Source organism: Apium graveolens, chromosome 8 (genome assembly GCF_009905375.1).
Source record: "Apium graveolens cultivar Ventura chromosome 8, ASM990537v1, whole genome shotgun sequence".
In the NCBI taxonomy this organism is placed as follows: Eukaryota; Viridiplantae; Streptophyta; class Magnoliopsida; order Apiales; family Apiaceae; genus Apium; species Apium graveolens.
The window spans coordinates 141,581,267-141,606,109 of NC_133654.1; the positions used below are offsets into that span (position 1 = coordinate 141,581,267).

General features: G+C 37.2%; 1 non-coding gene across 1 annotated transcript; it reads left to right on the top strand.

Moving 5' to 3' along the window:
• The first annotated feature begins 19,170 nt into the window (after window positions 1-19,170).
• Window positions 19,171-19,277, top strand: LOC141682339 (small nucleolar RNA R71). Its single transcript, XR_012559740.1, has one exon. It is a non-coding gene; the product is annotated as a small nucleolar RNA R71 (small nucleolar RNA).
• Window positions 19,278-24,843: the final 5,566 nt, after the last annotated feature.

Sequence of the window (24,843 nt, forward strand, 5' to 3'; positions counted from 1 at the left end):
ATCCCCAAATCGGGTTATAAACCATAGAAATACGAATTGAAATTTTACCCAAATTTAGGATGACTTGAAGACATAAACAGATAGTACAGATGATAAGATTCAATTTGATTACTCAAGCTTTGGATTTGGATCATAGAATCACTTCCAAAGTTGGGTTTGATTCTCCAGCAACTCAAGAACACCAAGAACACATTCTTAGAGAATTTTTCTATTTTCTGAAAAATATAATATACATATGATTTTTAATAATAATTATTAATAAATAAAAACTATTTATACTTTACACAAAAATACCCCTAGAATTATTTTGGGCCTAATTATATCATTTAATAAAAATAATTAGCCTAAAATTAATAATTAACGGGGAGTAATATCTAATCCATTAAATACAAAAATTATGTCAAAATTCCCCAAAATGTAAATAATTCAGATATATAAAAATACTGAGTATGTGAAATACGAATGATAATATAAAAATAAAAACGTGAAATTTGTGGGTTTTGATGTCCCGGTGGGGTCCCGGTCCGTTAACTTTTTAAAAACAGAAACAATTCCTAAATTAACAGAAAATTCAGAAAATACACAAAATACATTCAAACGCATATAAAACGAAATAAAACGAGTATCTTGATAAAGACGCACTTAAGCACGCGTCCAAATTATGGATCAATTCATATAAATGCATCTTAAACACGTAACAAGTATCCTATTGGATCATATCGGATCCGAAAATAGATTACTTAACCGCTAAGTAACTGTAAAAATGATCCAATTTGGTATCCTTATTGGATAATTATCCAAACCGGGCTTTTTATAAAATATTTTATACGAAAATAACATAAAATATCCCGTCTCTCGAGAATACGGGTTTTCGTTGATTTATCAAAACGATTGTCGTATCGAAAATTGTACATCGGGATGCATACGGGCCAAACCGTAATCCGGATCGAAAAAGTTAAAACACGAAAAATGTCTGGAATTACCAGATTAGGTTGAAAGGAGTTTTTGGAAGAGTTTCAGTTGGTAAAAATTTAAAAACGGTTGAAGTTGGACGATTATTGGCTTTATAAAATAGTTTTATAATTAATCAGAAAATAATTCATAAATCCATAAATCATTATAAAATCATATAACAATTCAAGAATTACCAGAAAAATATCAAAATTATCTATATTTTATTCTGGACATATAAAAATTAAAATACTCAAAGAATATCATATTTAAACATCCAAACATCAATTCCAATTATCATATAATTCACTAAAATTCACATAAAAATCACATAAATAATTCCAAATAATAATAATAATAATATCTGAAAATATGGGTTATTACACCAACTGCCACGCACAACTTTGTCACCACGGACGCATAAGGAATAGCACATGTAGTACCTCCTCTCAAAAATCTCAAAATCCCCTGATATATCACCATCCCCAAATCAATGTAATCACCCTGAAGAATCCCCCAGAGCAGACGAGCATGCTCCACAGTAATCTCATGCACATGCGAAGATGGCATGATGTTAGAACAAATAAACGAGTTCCAAGACCGTGCACCTGTTCATGCATGACGCAGGGAACATGGAGTAATCAGTAGTGCCCCTCTTGAACTTCCAATGAGTCTCAGGTACACACAGAGTCGCAACGATCAAATCCAAGTTGATGTCCTCGGGAGTCTTATCGTTTCAAGTATCCTGACCCACCTTCCTCGCGGGCTGCTCAATCACCGTCCTGATAGCCTCTGCAGTATACTCCATAGTCCTCTCTCGAACTACCGTGAAGCCATTCTTCTCCGCCTTGGCATTAGCATAGAACTCCCGCACAACACTCATGGGCACAGCAGCGAAAGCTTCACAAAAAGGAATCCATCCCATCTCAAGAATCATTTTCAACAACTTACCATCCTTCCCTGATGGCAGAAAACCTCGCTCCTTAGAAATAGGCTTCGAGAGAAGCCTCGCGTAATCCTCTTCAGCCTCAGAAATAGAAAACCTTGGCCTCACACAACCCGCAGATGAAGAATCGGTGGTGCTGCTGCTAACTTGCGTTCTTTGCCTCTTAGGTGCCATTGGGATTGAATGAGAGAGAATATAAGTTAAGTGTTTGCGAGAGATTTGTGTTTAAGAATTTGTGATGTGGTGGAGAAGTTTATGAAGAAGTGTATGTATTTATAGGTGGAGAGGTGAGAATTCTATAAGGAATAGAAGTGGGAATTAAATAAGGGAATCGTGGGAATAATGGGTTTGATTTGGAGAGGGAATTATGGGATGTGGAAGAGTAAAAATCGGGTTGGAATTGATTTTTGAGTAAAAATCCCAATTTTTTCTTCATTCTTCTATTTTTATTTATTTTTAGAACAGAGACCTGACGCGGCCGCGCACTTGGACAGCGTGGGCGCGCTCACTCTCTGGAAAATCAGTGCGGGCACGGGCGCGCTTACCTTCTGGAAAAACAGCGCGGCCGCGCGCTAGATCAGCGCGGGGGCGCTTAATCACTGAAGTTGGCTTTGAATTATTTTCTTTTTCTGATTTTTTGTGTTTTTCTCATTTCTTCTTGCTTCCTCTACCTACTAATGTACAACAGACTTGGGTTGCCTCCCAAAAAGCGCTTCTTTTACGTCGCTAGCTCGACGTAGAACCTTGAGCTCAAATGGACAATAAAAAGGCACTAACCACCTCGCAGTTTGCCGTGTCACCATAATAATGCTTCAACCTCTGACCGTTTACCTTGAATGCTTGGCCCGGATAATTCTCAAAAATTTTTGCCGCTCCATGTGGAAACACGGTTTTGATTATGAAGGGCCCTGACCACCTTGACTTCAACTTTCCATGAGACGCCCTCCAAACCCGGGATCTAGATTTGGGGGTCACTCGCCAATAAACCAAAATAAAATAATCACAGCGGAATAATATAATAAATACGACCCCTTTACCTGCACTGGATCGATCACAGGTTATAGTATGGAACAGGCACTAATACAAACCAATCGTTATTACAAACCATAGTCTAATTAGTTTTACAACTTATTCAAATTTTATTACAAACCTTTAAACTATTCAAGCGTCCCAAACTATCTACCTGGAAACACACCAAACTATTTACAAGCACTAGACCTCTGATCAAACCTGGATCTCAAGCCTGCTCTGGCTTAGCTGAAAGATTAGATTGATAAACAAGTATGAGCGAAAGAAATGCTCAGCAAGCAGTATAAAATGTGCTCGAAATGATAAATCACATCATGATAATAATTGAACAACATGATAAAAATATCAGTAATATTTGATTAATAATAAAAGCTTCATAAGCTATCAACAATAAACAAAAATTTTCAGATTGGAATCTAACTCCGACGGACGTACTATCACATGCTGATCAGCCCGTGTGATAGCACAAGGTCATGATTCATAGAAACATGTCCCCAAAACACGAGTACTCAATTAAAAAGGCAATATATCTGCCTGTGGCAAAAATGGTGTCATAGTATTTCATATAACACATAGAAATAGCCCTCCGCTGGACCGTCCGTCCCGGTCACTTACGCATTCATCCAATCCATAAAACATTTTGATCAAAGGAGCCGAATCAAAGGACATCCTTAACCATATAACTCCCCATTTCTCATGGTCGAGAGTTATCTCAACAATCGATGGCGAAATAACTAGAACAATTAGTTATTCGCTAATCTCAATTCAATGTCCCACTGTATAGAGTAATATATAGCAAAATATAAAACATTTAACTATTCTGAACTTAGAATAGTATGGAAATTGAAAGAATAAAGTTCAGAGTCAATATTAATTGAATGATAAATGAAGATAGAGGTACTTACATAATATGATTCAAAATAAACGTCACTTGAACAATAAGTGAAGTTAGGGGTACTTGCCTGGTATGCCCAATAACTTCTTACTATAACTCTGCTTATAGATGCTGGCTACTATCTCTGTCTAACACTTGACTGCACTCCTTGCTACTTGATTCTATAAACAAAAGAACTATTTTAATTGACAGAACCAAACTCAATCGACGTAACTATACGTCTGGACATCTACCCGATCGTTTATAACTAGCATGGCATTTTAAAACTGTAACCGATAGCATGTATATCACGTAACACGTAATCATGGCATTCGTATATCACGTAATCACATATTTTTCATGTAACACATAAGTCATATCATTAAGAGGTACGTCTCAGTGCGTTCAGAATGAAAATCAGTTCAATAATAATATTTACCGATCAGATACCGACTCAAACTGATATACATCTCAAATGACATTGCAATACAAAAGAGATTAGGACTTAAAAGTATTTTTATTGGAAGCGCAATATTTTTCTGAGTCTATACGCGTTCGTTTCGTATTAAACGGACGAACGGTTTAATTATTATGAATAAAATAAGAAATAAATAGATTTAAATCAATTAATAATAATATTAATTTATTTTTAAATACCAAAATATAATTTTTAAACCTAAAAATAATTTTTATGAATTATTTTAATTAATTATAAATAATAATAATTTACATTTATTTAACTATTTATAAGTAAAATTAATTGATTACTTAATTTTTAATCAATTAATTAAATTCATAATTAATAAACTAAAATGAATTATAAATAATTAAATCAAATGGTAATTTTGGAAAATAATTAAAGAAAATAATTTTAGGAATTTAAAATAATTAAGAAAATATTTTTTTAGAATTACAAATAATAAGTAATTGATTTTTTTTGAAATCAAATAAATGATTTTTAAAACAAGAAAATGAGTTTTAAAATAAAAGGAAAAAGAAAGTAACAAACAGATTTCAGAATGCTGTCTTCTTCCTTGCTGGATCGAACGGCAGTCCTGGCAACCGGATTTTCGCCGGAGAACGGAGAAGACGATCGGCGTTTCGCCGGTTTCTGGAAAATTCCAGATTCCGGTCGAACGTCCGGCGACTTCACGGACTTCCGGTGGTCCAAAACGTAACCCGAATCCTCCGATTTTCAGCCCAAACGATTCGTTAACACCCCAGAAAATCACCCTCACATACAGAATCACCAACAACTGTTCTAAACAAGAACTCCGGCCAAAATCGTTGTAAAAACTGGCGATTCGACCGGAAAAACACAACCCAGTCAATTCTTAACCAAAACTAACGAATCTGCTATCAATTTAAAGCCCTGGATGCCTAGAATCAGTTCGTAAATTCAAAACCAACCGAACCAACATCAAAAATTCAGAAATCGAAAAAAATAAAAAGTATAAAACCAAGAACTCGTCTATACTCAACTAGCAATCATTCGATACAAATAAATATTGAAATCGACTCCAAAGATCATACTAAAGCTATTGGTAACATCAGAATCGATCAAAAATCAACACAACTCAACAATGATTTCAAGAACAAAACTAGAAAAATCGATTTTACAAAATACTCACCCTCAAATCGTGGTTTTGATATCAATGGAACGGGCTCGAAACAAGGATTATTCTGGTTACAAGAGCGTCAACAGAGGATTCCTAGAACTCCCAATATCATCGATTCTTTGTGATGAACCCAATTATACCCCCAAATTTTGTTCTTGCCTAATTCTATTTTCTGAATTTTTAATAAACTAAAATGAATAATTTAATTATGTTCAGCTATTTATATTAATTCTGAAATTATATCCCCAAAATAAATTAAGGGTGTTTTTATCCTTTAATTACAATAATTAAGCCCCAAAATAATAATTACGGGGAATAATTTTAAAAATGATAAAATACAAAATTAATGTCAAAATTCCCCGAAAATTGCGAATAATTCAAAAATACAAAATAAAGGGTATTTGAAATATGAATAATTTCATAAAAATAAAAACATCGATTTTGTGGGGTTTGACGTCCCGGTGGAGTCCCGGTCCGTTGATTTTTGAAAAACGGAAACGATCCCTAAATTACCAGAAAATCCCGATAACACATAAAATGTATTGGAACATGCGTAAAATGAAATAAAGCGAGTACCTTAATAAATATGTGAATAAATAAGAGTTCGAATTGCATATCGTTTTATATAATTGCAGTTTAAACACATTTTGATCAATCGAAAAATTTTCTGGCCCGCACAGAAATACACATAACAGTTAACATCTCATATCAGAGCAATAATTACTTTAAATTTATAAAACACACAATATTTATTTATTTAACATATAATATTCACATAATTTTCCCGGATATTACATCATTCCCCCCTTAATAGGATTCTGTCCTCAGAATCAGCCTAGGAAAACAAATTAGGATACTTGGATCGCATTTCGCTTTCCAACTCCCAGGTCGACTCTTCAACCTTGGGATTCCTCCACAAGACTCGCACTAAAGATACAGACTTATTCCTAAGCACCCTTTCTTTCTTATCTAAAATCTGCACTGGTTGCTCTACAAAAGACAAATCTGGCTGAATCTCGATTGGGTCATATTCTATTACATAGTTCGAATCAGGAAAATAACGCTTCAATATTGACACGTGGAACACGTTGTGAATATATTGCTTGTGAGGTGGTAATGCTAATTCGTAAGCAACCTTTCCCATACGCTTCAAAATCTCAAAAGGGCCAACATAACGTGGACTCAGTTTTCCTTTCTTTCCAAATCTTGATAAACCCTTCCAAGGCGAAACCTTTAATAACACTGCTTCTCCAATTTCAAATTCCATATCTTTTCTGGTAGGATCAGCATATTTGCGTTGACGATCTTGAGCTGCTATTAATCTTTTCCGAATGAGTTCTATTTTCTCTTTTGTCTGCTGGATCAATTCTGGACCCAAAATCTTTCTCTCACCAACTTCTTCCCAACAAATTGGAGATCTGCATCTTCTCCCATACAAAGCTTCGTAAGGCGGCATTCCAATACTGGCATGATAACTGTTGTTGTAGGAGAATTCAACTAATGGCAAATGCTCATCCCAACTACCTTCAAAATCTAGTGCACATACCCTTAGCATATCTTCAATAGTCTGAATCGTCCTTTCACTTTGACCGTCCGTCTGCGGATGATACGCGGTACTCATGTTCAGCTTCGTTCCGAGACAATCTTGAAAACTTCTCCAAAATCTTGAATTAAATCGAGGATCTCTGTCTGAAACTATGGATACTGGAACTCCATGTCGAATCACAATTTCCTTAAGATATAACCGAACCAATTTATCCATTGAGAATCTTTCATTGATAGGAAGAAAATGCGCCGACTTCGTTAATCTATCGATAATAACCCATATAGCATCATGATTCGCCCTGGTCCTCGGTAATCCAACTACGAAATCCATCGCGATATGCTCCCACTTCCATTCTGGAATGTCCAATGGTTGTATCAGTCCACTGGGCCTTTGATGTTCTGCTTTGACTCGTTGGCAAGTGTAACACTTACTTACCCATTCTGCAATTTCTTTCTTCATGCTTGGCCACCAAAAGTTTTCTCTTAAGTCTCTATACATCTTTGTACTCCCGGGATGAATTGAGTATCTAGAGTTGTGAGCGTCTCGAAGAATTTCATCTTTCAGCTCGGCTATGTTGGGTATCCATATTCTGGAAGAAAATCTTAATATCCCTTTATCATCCTTTTGACTCCCTATTTCTTCTCATGTCAAACTGTCTTATTCATGGCTCATTACTTCTTCCTGACATCTTCTTATTTTCTCTAATAATTCTGGTTGAAAAGACATTGCACACAATATCTCTGTAGACATACTTGGAATACTAACCTCTATTTCAAGCTTCTCAAATTCCTTGATCAATTCCTCAGATAAAGTTATCATGTTTAACCTTTCTTTTCTGCTCAGAGCGTCGACCACCACATTTGCTTTGCCTGGATGATAGTTGATAGTACAGTCATAGTCCTTTATTAGTTCTAGCCATCTTCTCTGCCTCATGTTCAACTCCTTCTGGGTGAAGATATATTTCAAACTTTTGTGATCCGTGTAGATCTCGCACTTTTCCCCATAAAGATAATGCCTCCAAATCTTCAATGCAAACACTATAGCTGCCAATTCAAGATCATGAGTTGGATACTTCTCTTCATGTGGTTTCAACTGTCTTGAAGCGTAGGCTATCACCTTGTCATGCTGCATCAAAACACATCCCAATCCTTTGTATGATGCGTCACTGTAAATCACAAAATTTCCTTGTTCATCTGGCAAGACTAGTACTGGAGAAGATACTAATCTATTCTTTAATTCTTGGAAACTTTCCTCGCATTTCTCGTCCCATTCAAATTTCTGGTTCTTCCTGGTGAGCTTTGTCAATGGCGTAGCTATCTTTGCAAAATCTTGCACAAATCTTCTGTAGTAACCTGCCAATCCCATGAAACTTCTTACTTCTGTTGGTGTTTTTGGCCTTTCCCAGTTGATTATAGCTTCAATCTTTGCTGGATCCACTTCCACTCCTTTATTGCTAATCGCGTGCCCAAGAAATCGTACTTCTTTTAACCAAAATTCACACTTGGAGAACTTTGCGTACAATTTCTCCTGTCGCAGTATTTCCAGAACTATCCCCAAATGCTCTACATGCTCCTCTTCTGTTTTGGAATAGATCAAGATGTCGTCTATAAACACGATCATGAATTTATCCAAATACTTCTTAAATACTCGATTCATCAAATCCATGAAAGCTGCTGGTGCGTTGGTTAATCCAAATGTCATCACTAGAAACTCATAATGCCCATATCTGGTTCTAAATGCGGTCTTTGGAATATCTTCAGGCTTGATCTTCAGTTAATGATATTCGGATCTTAAATCAATTTTAGAAAACCATACAGCGCCTCGTAATTGGTCAAACAAATCGTCGATCCTTGGCAACGAGTACTTGTTCTTAATGGTTAGCTTATTCAGTTCTCGATAGTCGATACACAACCGCATACTTCCGTCCTTCTTCTTGACAAACAGTACTGGTGCGCCCCATGGGGATACACTGGGTCTTATAACTCCTTTCTCCAAAAGATCTTGCAGCTGAGTTGCCAATTCTTTCATCTCCACTGGTGCCATCCGATACGGAGCTTTAGAAACTGGTTCTGTTCCGGGTGCTAGATCAATCGCAAATTCAATTTCTCTATCGGGAGGTAATCCTGGTAGATCATCTGGAAAGACATCTGAAAATTCATTGACAACTGGAATTGCTTCTAGTGCTGAAACTTCTTTATTGGTGTTTACCACATGGGCCAAATATGCTTCGCAATTCTGACGTAATAACTTTTTGACTTGAGCTATCGTTAAGAACTTCTTCTCTTGCCTATTTCCTCGAAATATCACCTTCTTCTTACTATCCAAGGTATGAAGTCTCACTTTCCTATTCTTACAATCAATCTGGGCGTTATTTTCTGACAACCAATCCATTCCTAAAATAACATCAAATTCTCCTAACTTAAAAGGTATTAAGTTGGCATAGAAATGATGTCCTCCTATCTCAACATCACACCTCGGGCACACTCGGTCGACGGAAACTTGATCCTTATTAGCTAATTCTATCATTAATGCTTGTTCTAACAACTTAACTTCGCAATGCAGTTTATCGACAAAATCTTGAGAAATAAACGATCTTGTAGCTCCAGAATCAAATAAAACTTTAGCATCTACGGAGTTGACTGGAAGCGTACCTGCAACCACGTCTGAACTCTGAACAGCATCCTTCATAGTCATATTGAATGTCCTGGCCTTGGGCTGGTCCTTTGCTGGGGGTCCTTCAATCCTTGGCAAATTCTGAGATGGAGCACCTGTAAGCCTTGGGGTGTTGCTCGTTATACCTTGTGTTGGACAATTTCTGGAAATATGCCCTGGCTTCCCACACTTATAACAACCAGTTCCCAAATTCTGACCTTGAGTCGGATTCTGACACATATTAGCAAAGTGTCCCTTCCTGCCGCACTTGAAACACGTCACATTAGCATTACAATTCCCAAAGTGCTTCCTACCACAAAATTGACAATCTGGTATTGGTGGACGATTGGGCCTCTGCTGATTTGAATTCTGAAAACGGTTGCCTTGTCCTCCATTTCCTAATTGTGGTCTTCTGAATCCCATATTTCTATTACCCTGAAACTCTGGCCTTCTGTTGAAACGGCTCTGGAAATTACTTAGCTGCTGACCTCCTTCTGAGGTTTCTATCTTCCTTTTCTTCCCATCTTTTCCTTTCTGAGACATGTCACTCTTACTTTCGATCACAATTGCTTTCTGAACCACTGCCACATATGAAGTCAACTCAAACATGGCCACTCTGTTCTGAATCCAAAATTTTGAATCCCTGCTCAAATCTTCTTGCTTTCTTTTCATCTGTATCAACCTGGTCTGGCATGAACCTTGCCAATTTAGTAAACTTAGCCTCGTACTCAGCCACAGTAAGATCACCCTGGGTCAGATTCAAGAATTTGATCTCCATTTGGTTCTTCATATACCTCGGGAAATACTTCTCCAAGAACAACTCTGTGAATCTCTCCCAAGTTATAAACTCACCTCCTTCCAATGCCCGCGTGGATTCCCACCAATAGTTTGCCTCGCCCCTTAGAAAGTAGCTTGCAAACTTGGTCTTCTGTTCAGTTCCTGCTCCGACTAATTCAAAAGCCTTTTCCATCTCCTTGAGCCATGCATTGGCTTCCACAGGATCAGCACTTCCCTTGAACTCAGGTGGCTTCACAGCTTGAAACTGCTTAAAAGTCACTGCTGGTGGTGCTGCTGCTTGCTGCTGCTGTTGCTGTTGCTGCTGTTGCGTAAGATGTAACATTTGCTGCTGCATCAGTCCCAACATCTGGATAATCGCTGGATCTGTACGGCTCTCGGTACTACCCTCTCCTGAATTATTCCTTCTCTTTGGTGCCATTATTCTGGTAAGAGAACAAGCAACATATATAATAATCTGTCAAGCATTGTGTCAAATATGTAGCAATTCCTTAGCATAACAAAATTCGCAAACAGTATCTCTTCCCAGAATATCATAAACTTGCTACCATATTAACACAAGCGACATGATTATCACATAATCCTGCTTATTATCTCAAGAATAATAACACAAAGAAAATTTACTCCGAATTATCCAACCCTTTTAAATCCTTGTTTAAATCTTAACTAAACCAATCAAAATAGCAGGGCAATGACACAAGGCCTAAAGCTAAACGCAAAACAAGGAACTTAATTAACTTAATTATAACCTAACCCAATAACCTAAATTTAATCCTATAAAAGCTAAACTACACGCGCCTATCTTATGTGATCTTCCTATGACTCATCTATGACAATCTTACGCCTGTTTCAGTGACCATAACCTGTAGCTCTGATACCAACCTGAGACGCCCTCCAAACCCGGGGTCTAGATTTGGGGGTCACTCGCCAATAAACCAAAATAAAATAATCACAGCGGAATAATATAATAAATACGACCCTTTTACCTGCACTGGATCGATCACAGGTTATAGTATGGAACAGACACTAATACAAACCAACCGTTATTACAAACCATAGTCTAATTAGTTTTACAACTTATTCAAATTTTATTACAAACCTTTAAACTATTCAAGCGTCCCAAACTATCTACCTGGAAACACACCAAACTATTTACAAGCACTAGACCTCTGATCAAACCTGGATCTCAAGCCTGCTCTGGCTTAGCTGAAAGATTAGATTGATAAACAAGTATGAGCGAAAGAAATGCTCAGCAAGCAGTATAAAATGTGCTCGAAATGATAAATCACATCATGATAATAATTGAACAACATGATAAAAATATCAGTAATATTTGATTAATAATAAAAGCTTCATAAGCTATCAACAATAAACAAAAATTTTCAGATTGGAATCTAACTCCGACGGACGTACTATCACATGCTGATCAGCCCGTGTGATAGCACAAGGTCATGATTCATAGAAACATGTCCCCAAAACACGAGTACTCAATTAAAAAGGCAATATATCTGCCTGTGGCAAAAATGGTGTCATAGTATTTCATATAACACATAGAAATAGCCCTCCGCTGGACCGTCCGTCCCGGTCACTTACGTATTCATCCAATCCATAAAACATTTTGATCAAAGGAGCCGAATCAAAGGACATCCTTAACCATATAACTCCCCATTTCTCATGGTCCAGAGTTATCTCAACAATCGATGGCGAAATAACTAGAACAATTAGTTATTCGCTAATCTCAATTCAATGTCCCACTGTATAGAGTAATGTATAGCAAAATATAAAACGTTTAACTATTCTGAACTTAGAATAGTATGGAAATTGAAAGAATAAAGTTCAGAGTCAATATTAATTGAATGATAAATGAAGATAGAGGTACTTACATAATATGATTCAAAATAAACGTCACTTGAACAATAAGTGAAGTTAGGGGTACTTGCCTGGTATGCCCAATAACTTCTTACTATAACTCTGCTTATAGATGCTGGCTACTATCTCTGTCTAACACTTGACTGCTCCTTGCTACTTGATTCTATAAACAAAAGAACTATTTTAATTGACAGAACCAAACTCAATCGACGTAACTATACGTCTAGACATCTACCCGATCGTTTATAACTAGCATGGCATTTTAAAACTGTAACAGATAGCATGTATATCACGTAACACGTAATCATGGCATTCGTATATCACGTAATCACATATTTTTCATGTAACACATAAGTCAGATCATTAAGAGGTACGTCTCAGTGCGTTCAGAATGAAAATCAGTTCAATAATAATATTTACCGATCAGATACCGACTCAAACTGATATACATCTCAAATGACATTGCAATACAAAAGAGATTAGGACTTAAAAGTATTTTTATTGGAAGCGCAATATTTTTCTGAGTCTATACGCGTTCGTTTCGTATTAAACGGACGAACGGTTTAATTATTATGAATAAAATAAGAAATAAATAGATTTAAATCAATTAATAATAATATTAATTTATTTTTAAATACCAAAATATAATTTTTAAACCTAAAAATAATTTTTATGAATTATTTGAATTAATTATAAATAATTTATATTTATTTAACTATTTATAAATAAAATTAGTTGATTACTTAATTTTTAATCAATTAATTAAATTCATAATTAATCAACTAAAATGAATTATAAATAATTAAATCAAATGGTAATTTTGGAAAATAATTAAAGAAAATAATTTTAGGAATTTAAAATAATTAAGAAAATATTTTTTTAGAATTACAAATAATAAGTAATTGATTTTTTTTGAAATCAAATAAATGATTTTTAAAACAAGAAAATGAGTTTTAAAATAAAAGGAAAAAGAAAGTAACAAACAGATTTCAGAATGTTGTCTTCTTCCTTGCTGGATCGAACGGCAGTCCTGGCAACCGGATTTTCGCCGGAGAACGGAGAAGACGGTCGGCGTTTCGCCGGTTTCTGGAAAATTCCAGATTCCGGTCGAACGTCCGGCAACTTCCCGGACTTCCGGTGGTCCAAAACGTAACCCGAATCCTCCGATTTTCAGCCCAAAAGATTCGTTAACACCCCAGAAAATCACCCTCACATACAGAATCACCAACAACTGTTCTAAACAAGAACTCCGACCAAAATCGTTGTAAAAACCGGCGATTCGACCGGAAAAACACAACCCAGTCAATTCTTAACCAAAACTAACGAATCTGCTATCAATTTAAAGCCCTGGATGCCTAGAATCAGTTCGTAAATTCAAAACCAACCGAACCAACATCAAAAATTCAGAAATCGAAAAAAATAAAAAGTATAAAACCAAGAACTCGTCTATACTCAACTAGCAATCATTCGATACAAATAAATATTGAAATCGACTCCAAAGATCATACTAAAGCTATTGGTAACATCAGAATCGATCAAAAATCAACACAACTCAACAACGATTTCAAGAACAAAACTAGAAAAATCGATTTTACAAAATACTCACCCTCAAATCGTGGTTTTGATATCAATGGAACGGGCTCGAAACAAGGATTATTCTGGTTACAAGAGCGTCAACAGAGGATTCCTAGAACTCCCAATATCATCGATTCTTTGTGATGAACCCAATTATACCCCCAAATTTTGTTCTTGCCTAATTCTATTTTCTGAATTTTTAATAAACTAAAATGAATAATTTAATTATGTTCAGCTATTTATATTAATTCTGAAATTATATCCCCAAAATAAATTAAGGGTGTTTTTATCCTTCAATTACAATAATTAAGCCCCAAAATAATAATTACAGGGAATAATTTTAAAAATGATAAAATACAAAATTAATGTCAAAATTCCCCGAAAATTGCGAATAATTCAAAAATACAAAATAAAGGGTATTTGAAATATGAATAATTTTATAAAAATAAAAACATCGATTTTGTGGGGTTTGACGTCCCGGTGGGGTCCCGGTCCGTTGATTTTTGAAAAACGGAAATGATCCCTAAATTACCAGAAAATCCCGATAACACATAAAATGTATTGGAACATGCGTAAAATGAAATAAAGCGAGTACCTTAATAAATATGTGAATAAATAAGAGTTCGAATTGCATATCGTTTTATATAATTGCAGTTTAAACACATTTTGATCAATCGAAAAATTTTCTGGCCCGCACAGAAATACACATAACAGTTAACATCTCATATCAGAGCAATAATTACTTTAAATTTATAAAACACATAATATTTATTTATTTAACATATAATATTCACATAATTTTCCCGGATATTACATTCCAGGAAAAAGACGGAGATGAGAGTTGAACTAAAGAACTTGTTGCCCCTGCACAAATGATTTGAGCACTAGACCCCGATCGTGCCACCTCTTGACTTTCTCCTTATACATTTTGTTGTTCTCATAAACTTGAAGTCGAAACTCATCGAGTTCATTCAATTGAAGCATCCTCTTCTTTCCAGCCGCATCCAAGTCAAGATTCAATTTCTTCAAAGCCCAATAAGCCTTATGCCCGAGCTCCACAGACAAATAACACCCCTTACCATAGACCAACTGAGATGACGACATTTCCAATAGAGTCTTATATATTGTTCTATACGCCCAAACAGCTTCATCAAGCTTCAAAGACCAATCCTTCCTTGATGGACACACCTCTTTCTCTAAAATATGCTTGATCTCTCTGTTAGACACCTCAGCTTAACCATTTGTCTGAGGATGATAAGCCGTAGCAATGCGATGATTCACATTATACATTTTCATCATAGCAGTGAACTTGCGATTGTAAAAATGCGACCCCTCATCACTGATTATGACTCTTGGAGTTCCAAACCTTGTGAATATCTGCTTGTGAAAAAAATTAAGCACCACCTTCGCATCATTCGTTGGCAACGCCTTAACTTTAACCCATTTTGACACGTAATCAACCGCCAACAAGATATACTGATTGTTACAAGATGAGACAAATGGCCCCATGAAGTCAATTCCCCAAACATCGAAGACCTCAACCTCTAGAAGCACATTAAGAGGCATCTCATCCCTCTTAGACATATTACCCACACGTTGACATCGATCACATTTCAAAAGGAAGTGGTGAGCATCTTTAAACAATGTGTGCTAAAAGAAACCTGCTTAAAGAACACGAGCTGCTGTCTTTTATCCACCATAATGTCCTCCATAAGCCGTTGAGTGGCAATCTTGCAAGATCCCCCCCCCCCCGTTTCGCTGTAAGGAATACATCTCCTGATGATTTGGTCAACTCCTTGTCGAAAAAGAAACGGCTCATCCCACATATACCACTTCACTTCATGTAGAAACTTCTTCTTTTGAGCATAAGATAAGTCGGGAGGCATGATATTACTCACAAGGTAGTTCAAAATGTCTACAAACCACGGTTCTTCTTCTTGCACTCCAAACAGCTGCTCTTTGGGAAAAGACTTATTTATCAATATCTTATCCAATAAAGTAGCATTAGGATTCTCTAAACGCGAAAGATGATCAGCGACTTGATTTTCAGTTCCCTTTCTGTCCTTGATATCTAGTTCAAATTCTTAAAGCAAAAGAACCCATCTAATCAATCTAGGCTTCGAGTCCTTCTTTGAGACGAGATATCGAATTGCAGCGTGATCAGTGAAAACTGTCACCTTAGTCCCAAGTAGATAAGATCGAAATTTCTCAAAACCATAGACAATAGCCAAAAGTTCTTTCTGCATAGTAGTATAATTCAGTTGAGCACCATTTAGGGTCTTACTAGCATAGTAGACCACATGAAATATGTTGTTCTTCCTCTGCCCAAGAACTGCTCCAACTGCATAGTCATTTGCTTCGCACATCATCTCAAAAGGTTCATTCCAATCAGGTGCAGTTATGACTGGTTCCATGATTAAACTTTTAATCAAAGTCTCAAAAGCTGCAAGACACTCGGCATCAAACTTGAAAGGAATATCTTTCTCTAGCAAACTGCACAATGGCTTTGAAATTTTCGAGAATTCATTGATGAAACGCCTATAGAAACCCGCATGACCAAGAAAACTGCGAATTCCTTTAACAGAAATAGGTGGAGGAAGATTTTCAATGACCCCCAACTTGGCCTTATCTACCTCAAGATCCTTACTAGAAACCTTGTGCTCGAGAATAATGCCCTGGCGCACCATAAAGTGGCATTTCTCCCAATTGAGAACCAGATTGGTCTCAACACACCTCTTAAGAACGTGTCCAAGATTTTGCAAGCATTCATCAAAAGAATCGCCAAATACAGAGAAGTCGTCCATGAACACCTCCATATTATGGCCAATCATATCAGAAAAGATGGCCATCATACATCTCTGAAATGTGGCTGGTGCACCACACAGACCAAAAGAAACTCTGATATTCTGGAGTGATACAAATCTGATTATAACCCGAATAACCATCCAGAAGGCAGTAGTACTCATGACCGGCCAATCTGTCAAGCATCTAATCAATGAAGGGAAAAGAGAAGTGATCTTTCCTAGTGGCTTTATTCAGCTTCCTTTAGTCCATGCAAACTCTCCACCCCGTGACTGTTCTAGTAGGAATAAGCTCATTCTTCTCATTTGCTACCACAGTAATTCCACCTTTCTTAGGCACACATTGAATCGGGCTTACCCATGAACTATCTGAAATATGATAGATGATTCCTGCATCTAGCCACTTAAGAATTTCCTTCTTCACTACTTCCTTCATGATTGGATTAAGTCATCTTTGTTGCTCGACTGTAGGCTTGCTACCTTCCTCTAGATGAATTTTATGCATGCAGTAAGAAGGGCTGCTTCCCTTGATATCTGCTATAGTCCAACCAATTGCCAATTTGAACTTTCTCAGAATCCTCAGGAGTTTTTCCTCGTCACTACCTGAAAGGTCAGATGCAATAATAACAGGCAAAGTAGATGCATCACCTAAAAATGCATACCTCAAATGCTCAGGTAAAGGCTTAAGCTCAAGAATGGGAGCTTCCTCAATAGATGGCTTGAGGCATTTTGGAGCTTTGTTCAATTCCTCCATTCCAATAGATTCAAAAGGCATATCAATATTCCTCTTCCATGGAGAAGTATTCAAATATTGCAATTGTTCTTCACCTTCGTCATCTTCACTATCTGAATTTTCCAATAAGGCTTTTTCTAAGGCATCGTACCTTAGCAATTGATCAAGTTCTGAAGTAACCACAGAATCGACCAACTCCACCTTTAAGCACTCCTCATTTTTCGTAGGAAATTTAATAGCATGGAACACATTCAAAGTTACATCCTGATCCAGCACTTGCATTGTAAGCTCACCCTTTTGCACATCTACAAGGTTCGGCCAGTTGCCAAGAAAGGTCTTCCCAAGATTATGGGAATCTTCTTATTATCCTCGAAATCAAGAATTACTAAATCTGTAGGGAATATGAGTTTATCAACCTTGACCAAGACATCCTCCACAATACCTCGCGGATATGTAATAGAACGGTCAGCCAACTGCAAGGTCATATAAGTCGGTTTTGGATCAGGTAAGTCCAACTGCTTGAAGATTGACAAGGGCATTAGATTAATGCTAGCTCCCAAGTCACATAAGCATCTGTCAAAAGACACTTTTCCAATAGTACACGGAATAGTGAAGCTTCCTGGATCTTTAAGCTTCGGAGGCAACTTCTGTTGCAGCACAACACTGCATTCCTTCGTAAGAGCGACTGTCTCTAAATCATCTAGCTTCACTTTCCGAGAGAGAATACCTTTCATAAACTTTGCATAACTAGGCATCTGCTCAAGAGCCTCAGCGAAAGGTATGTTGATATGAAGTTTCTTGAACACCTCCAGAAACTTCTCAAATTGCATGTCCAGCTTTTTCTTCTACAACCGCTTAGGAAGAGGCAGTGGAGGATAGATCTGTTTCTCCCCTGTATTACCCTCAGGAGGAGTGTGCACAACAGTAGTCTTCCTTGGTTCCACTTCTACTTCCTGTTCCTCTACTTCTTTCTCAGCCTCATCTTCTTCAGTCAACGCTTGAATTTGTTCGGAATCCGTAACATTTCTAGACCTCAAAGTGATTGCCTTTACCTGCTCCTTAGCTTCCCTCTTTCCTGGCACTTCAGTGTCACTTGGAAGTATACCAGGCTGATGATTTAGCAAGGCATTGGCAATTTGCCCAATTTGATTTTCCAAGGTCTTGATAGAAATAGCTTGACTCTTGCACATAAGCTTCAACTCCTCTAATTCAGATTTTTCATTGGCTTGTTACAGTCGTAGTTGTCTTGGTACATATTGCGGTTGCTGAAAACCAGGGGGTTATACTGCTTAGCTGGATATTACTGATAAGGCTGTTGAACCGCATTCTGAGCGTTGTTCCAACTGAAATTAGGATCATTGCAATTATTGGGATGATAAGTGGCTGGCACTGATTGCTGCGAATGTTGAAAGTTGCTCACGAACTGAGCTGATTCACTAGAAATTACGCACTGATCAGTCTCATGGGCACCAGCGCAAAGTTCACAAACACTAGTGATTTGATTAACTCCATAATTAGCCAAAGTGTCCACCTTCATCGTCAAAGCCTTAAGTTGGGCAGCTATAGCAGTTGCTGCATCCAACTCCAGAATTCCTGCTACTTTTCCCTGAGTCAGTCTTTGGGAAGGATTCTGGTACTCATTAGCAGCCATCAGTTCAATAAGTTCATAAGCTTCATCGTAGCTTTTAGCCCACAAGGCTCCTCCTGATGCTACATCAAGCATGGGTCTAGAAGTAGCACCCAATCCATTGTAGAAATAGTTATAATCATCCAATCAGGAATGCCATGGTGTGGGAACTTCCTTAGCATCTCCTTATATCGATCCCAAGCCTCATACAGAGATTCTCCAGTTTGTTGAGCAAACTGAGTAAGAGTATTCCTGATTACAACAGTCTTCGCCATAGGGAAGAATTTAGTGAGAAACTTTTGAGCAAGATCTTCCCAAGTGGTGATAGACCCTGTTGGTAGAGTTTGTAACCATCACTTAGCTTTGTCCCTCAGAGAGAATGGAAAGAGTCGCAGCTTGATAGCATCTTCAGTCACATCATTGAACTTGAAAGTGTCGCAGATCTCGATGAAATCCCTGATGTGCATGTTGGGGTCTTCTGTAGGAGAACCCCCAAACTGAACTGAGTTCTGTATCATCTGAATCATGCTTGACTTGATCTCAAAAGTGTTAGCCCTGATGGCTGGCCTAATGATGCTTGACTGAATGTCATTAATCGTAGGCTGAGAATAGTCCATCAAAGCCTTAGGATTTTCTGTTTGATCTCCCATCTTTACTAAAATTGGTTCCTCGACCTTCTCTTCTTCTTCTACCTTCTTTTCTTCCTCAAGCTTCCCTTCGAACCACCACAAGTTCTTCCTCTGCTTTATCCAGAGTTCTCTTACGAGTACGCGAACGCGTATGCATACACCCTCGCTAGAGTACCTGAAATAAGACAAGGAAACAAATAAGTAACAATGTCCGAGTCAATGAACTTTAAAGACCACTGATGGAAAGCACATAAACTATAAATTAACACTGTAGTCCCCGGCAGTGGCGCCAAAAACTTGTTAGTCGCTAAACACGCGCTAATAATACACGCAAGTATACGAGTTCGCAAGTTGTATAGAATCTTTTCTAGTTCATTCCCAAAGAGACTGGCTTTGGTTAACTAATTAATTCACGCACTTAAGCAACAATGTATGGTTATTATTCAATGCTAAGACGATAACAAATTGAGGTTTTTTATAACTAAGAATTAAACTAACAATTATAACTAAGAGAATAAGATTGGTTGAATTAATATATATGACAACATGGGATTCTAAATTCATTAAATACTTCATTCAATAGCCTTATTGTTCTCAACCTTAGCATGCAATGGTGATGACACTAATCAGATAACACGAAACTGATAATCGCCAACTTTCGTTGCACGAATACCATACTACCAGACATCCACAAAAGAGATAGAAGTTGAATAGACACCAATTATATTGAGACCCTATATGTCTATAAAATTTGAAAACATAACGGTTTAAGCACAAGTTATCTATCTTGATTACATAGGGCAAGTAAGATGGTTAAAATTACCTACGAATCATGCATAACAAATACATGAACCTATGCTAGCATGGCAAGTTCAAAATCCTTAAGTTCACTTTCGCTTCATAAAGATTTAACACACTATCTTATAAGTTCGCGATGCTCATAAGACGAATACGCACAACCAATACTAGGTTATCATAAAATCACCACACACTAAGGCATCGAAACAATTTAACTAAAGAAATCCATAAATAAATCTGTTAGAACCCCACGATAATGATTAGCCCATAATCAGACTCATCATCAACGTGGATTCTGATGAAAGCATGGTATAACAAACGTAGTCTTTATAATGAATAATAAAACCAAGTACAAAATAAGATTAAGGTTCAGAAATAAGAAAACTAGCATCCAAGTTACAACTTAAAGCAAAGATTCACAAGTAGAAACAAGATCTTCTTTATCTTCGTTGAATCGTGCTAATACGGTCTTCTTACGGATCTCCTTGATATGTCTCTAGCTTGATATATTATTAAAAATGACCTAGAGTTGTTTATATAGCAGCCCTAATCAGCAGAGAAGTCTTCCAATTCGAATTAGAGTAGAATTAGAATGTCGTATCCCGACCTGGCGCGACCGCGCGCTTGATCAGCGTGGGCACGCTGGCTTTCTGAACTTCGGGCGCGGCCGCGCGCTTGATAAATGTGGGGGCGCTGGGCTTCTGCCAGAACTTAACTTCTTCATTTTTCTTGCAGATTTGAGCCGGCTTTCCACGAGCTTTTATTCCAACACCACCTTGACACCAAATTAGCACCAAAACAATGCTAATTCAACTGATTCCCTAGATAATGTCTGAAATGCAAAAACACTCGAAAACACGTTAAAACACTTAACAACTTGAGTACAAACGCATCAATTCAAAGCTTTATGGGGCTTAATAAAGTGTCATAAATGCCACTCAACATCTGTGAACCAGACCCTTACACTAGACGTCAGTGATCCGTGAAAGAAAATAGAGTATTATATTTACAAATACTGTTAAGTGGTTTTTGTATTCGAGAAGACTGAAAATATTTTAAGGTACGAAATCCTGGAAATTAGAAGACTTGAAGATACAGAGGACTACAGCCCAAGGATTTATTTTAATCTATGGCTGATTTTTTGTTAAATGAATATATGGAAATTAATTCATTTATTTATTTAATTTAACATCAACATTTGATTTTGGAAAAATAAATTAATACTTGATTTTTAATTGAATAAATAAATGAATCTAATTCATTTTATTTATTTATTTAATATCAAATGTTTAATTTTTATATCCTGAAATAGCCAGCCAACCGGACTTCATGCATGCAATATTCGAATAACATTCGGTTGTTTCTTTATTAAATAAAAGAAACCATTCGAATTTTATTTACAAGGAAATGGCAGAAACTCAGGTTGTACAAAGAAATCAAGAATTGGTAGCCTGGTCCCGGTTCTGTTTGGAAACAAAGGTTGCGCGGGGATTGCAATCATCTGCCACTCTTTTGAAGAGAAATATAGAAACCAGCTTTGTAAATAAATAAATTGACAGGTCTCGTGTTTCATTTTGTTGCACAAGAATTGAGCGCGAATACCAGACACTCGTTCAGACTTGTCTCTTGAACTCGCGCGTGCATGAAACGACTCACCAAGCTGCGTGGTTTGTTTTGTACTGAAAGAAAAAGCATCACATGCATTCAGCTTATTCATTTGAAGATAAAAAAAAGCTGGAGTGAAGTAACATGCATCCAAGTCGCAGGTTGCGACTTAAAAAATTGCATGTTTTTGTTCTACTACTCTACTGCACCTGTAGTCGCAGGTTAACAAACAAAAGCATTTTTTTAAGTAAAAAACACTCTCAAGGATACAAGTCGCAGGTTGGGTGAGGGACTAAAAAAATTAATTGTTGCACTACTAGTACTACTTCTCTGAGGTCGCAGGTTATAAAAGATTTAACCAAAATAAATCAAGTGTTGTACCAGGTGAAGGAGTCGCAACTTAGTATTTTTTTTCTAAGTTAAATTGACTCTACAAGGGAGTAGAGGTCGCAGGTTACTACAATTCTAAGGAAATCAATTTTCACAAGATATCAATTCAAAAAAAGCTTGGACACAATTAAGCCAGGTGTCTTCTTCTCTCTCCAAACCTATCAATCTATATAATCAACAGCAACAAATTCAATATGTATATCTCTCCATTTTTACAAAGTGCGAAGTTCTTGAAGTTTTATCTCAACACTCTTTAAAAGCTTGATTTGACAACGAGAGGTCATGTCCAATTTATTCCACACCATTTAAAGCCTTACAAACTTGTAACACTCACTATTTAAAGCTCTCTTGATTGTATTTAATACCTTTTGATAAGAGTTTTTGATTTTTAGAGTGATAAGAAGAACCCTAGATTTATAACTTATTGCCTTGGTTCTTTTTATATTTGTAGCTTCGGATCTTTGTATTTGGAGTTATAAGCAAACCTCGGGGTATTTATACTTTTGAATAAAAAGAATATTTACCCATAATTTCTTTGTTTATTTATTTCATTTTAGTTTTGATATTATGCTGTAATTAATTTTAGAAAATGAAGAACATACATTCACCCCCCTCTGTATGTACTTTTTGGACCTAACACATAATACATATGAACAAACAACAATAAAAATACATGATTTTGGATCAACATGATACCTTTAGATGATTCAAATGAAGATCCTAAAGAATCTGTCGTCGAAGAATAGCGCCGCCTGTTAACGGTCCTAGTGGTGATGATTGTCTTTGCCGTGGTAGATCCTTGAGGAAAAGGGACATCATTTTGGTTAAAGTTCTTGAAAATGTTTCAAATGGGAAGTGAACTCTCGTATTTATAGGAGATAAGAGAGAAAAAGTCATGGTGACACGTATTATCATCCTAATGGATGACACAAATCCCCATGACAGTTTTGTTACAACTGTCAATCACTCAAGAGACGTGAATGTTAAAAGAGTGTGAGGAGGCCATACATTTATGCGGTCTCACAGCTCGCATCATATAGTTATAAAGGGAGAAGCGACCTCATGGGCTCGCATTTGCAGGAACATATAAGCAGGTGTTGAAAAGTTCCTAGCCCCAAAATGTGACCATAAATTTTGGGGGTAGTTGTTATGTCCACTTTTGGGCATGTCCCCTAAACAGGTCCCCGGGGTATGTTGGAAAGTTGGGCCTAGATTACTGGAAAGCACGAGCTGGGCTAGTGGGCTAGCACCTTGGTCTGTCTGTTAAAAGCATGAGCATTTAAGGAATATAAAGTCTTAATGGGATGTGCTCATTGTGCGAGCTGGGCTCGTTGTGCAAGCTGGGCTCGTTGTGCAAGTTGGGCTCGTGAGATCATTGTGTGAGTTGGGTTCGTGGGATCATTACATGAGTTGAGCTTGCATCGTGTGATCTGGGATTGTGGATACATTGTCTGTTCTGGGCTCCTGGGCTCGCATCACCTTATAATCAGGATTGATGGGCTGCAGGCCCACCACATGACTTCCAGCTCGCATCGCATATGAGCCGAATGAGCCTATCCACATGCGAGCTGGGCTCATGAGCTCTCTTCTAATGAAATAATGAAGGAGATGGCTCACTTATTGGTCTGAGAAGAGCTAGTGCAGGCCGAGGTGACCTGGTCGGCTCGCATTAGATGAATTTATCTGAAATTTGGAAAATGACTCATAGATGACTGAATTGTTCGTGAATTTCGGGGCCGGCACGGGACATCCCTACAGTTACGGGAAGAAATACGGAGATGCCGTGAGATTGTAGGAAGTGTTTTGGGTCGATCGAGGTTTACGTGACTAATTGGATGAAGGCCTAACTTAGATATGGGCTTGGGCTGCACGGGTAGAAAAACCCTAACCCTAGCCTAGATAACTAGTTCCCCAAAAACTACGTGAGGCTTGATCCTTATACATACGATACATAGGCACTTGTATGATACATGAGTTAATACTTGACGAAGAAAAAAAAACCTATTCTTTCTTGAGCAGTCATCATACAAACTCAAGCCACCACCATACACAACCTTCCTCCGCCCTCAAACACCACCCTTGATCTTTATCCCGACCATCAACCGCCAAAACACTATTGTACGAAATCCTCCCTACAATAGATAATACAAGGTTTTTATTGCTTATTTGTCTGTAAAAACCTATGCAAATATGTAGGAGATGATTTAGAGAAGAACAGTTAGGGTTTTAACAATTATTGTGTTTTGTGTTTAATATCGTAGTCAAATCCTGATATGATGTTTTGTGTTTAATATTGTAGTCAAATCTTGATATGAGCAGCATCAACAAATAATGATAGCGGCAATACGAATGTATATGCGCGCGAGATTCACCCTAGCATCATGTACACCCAAATGCATTAGTA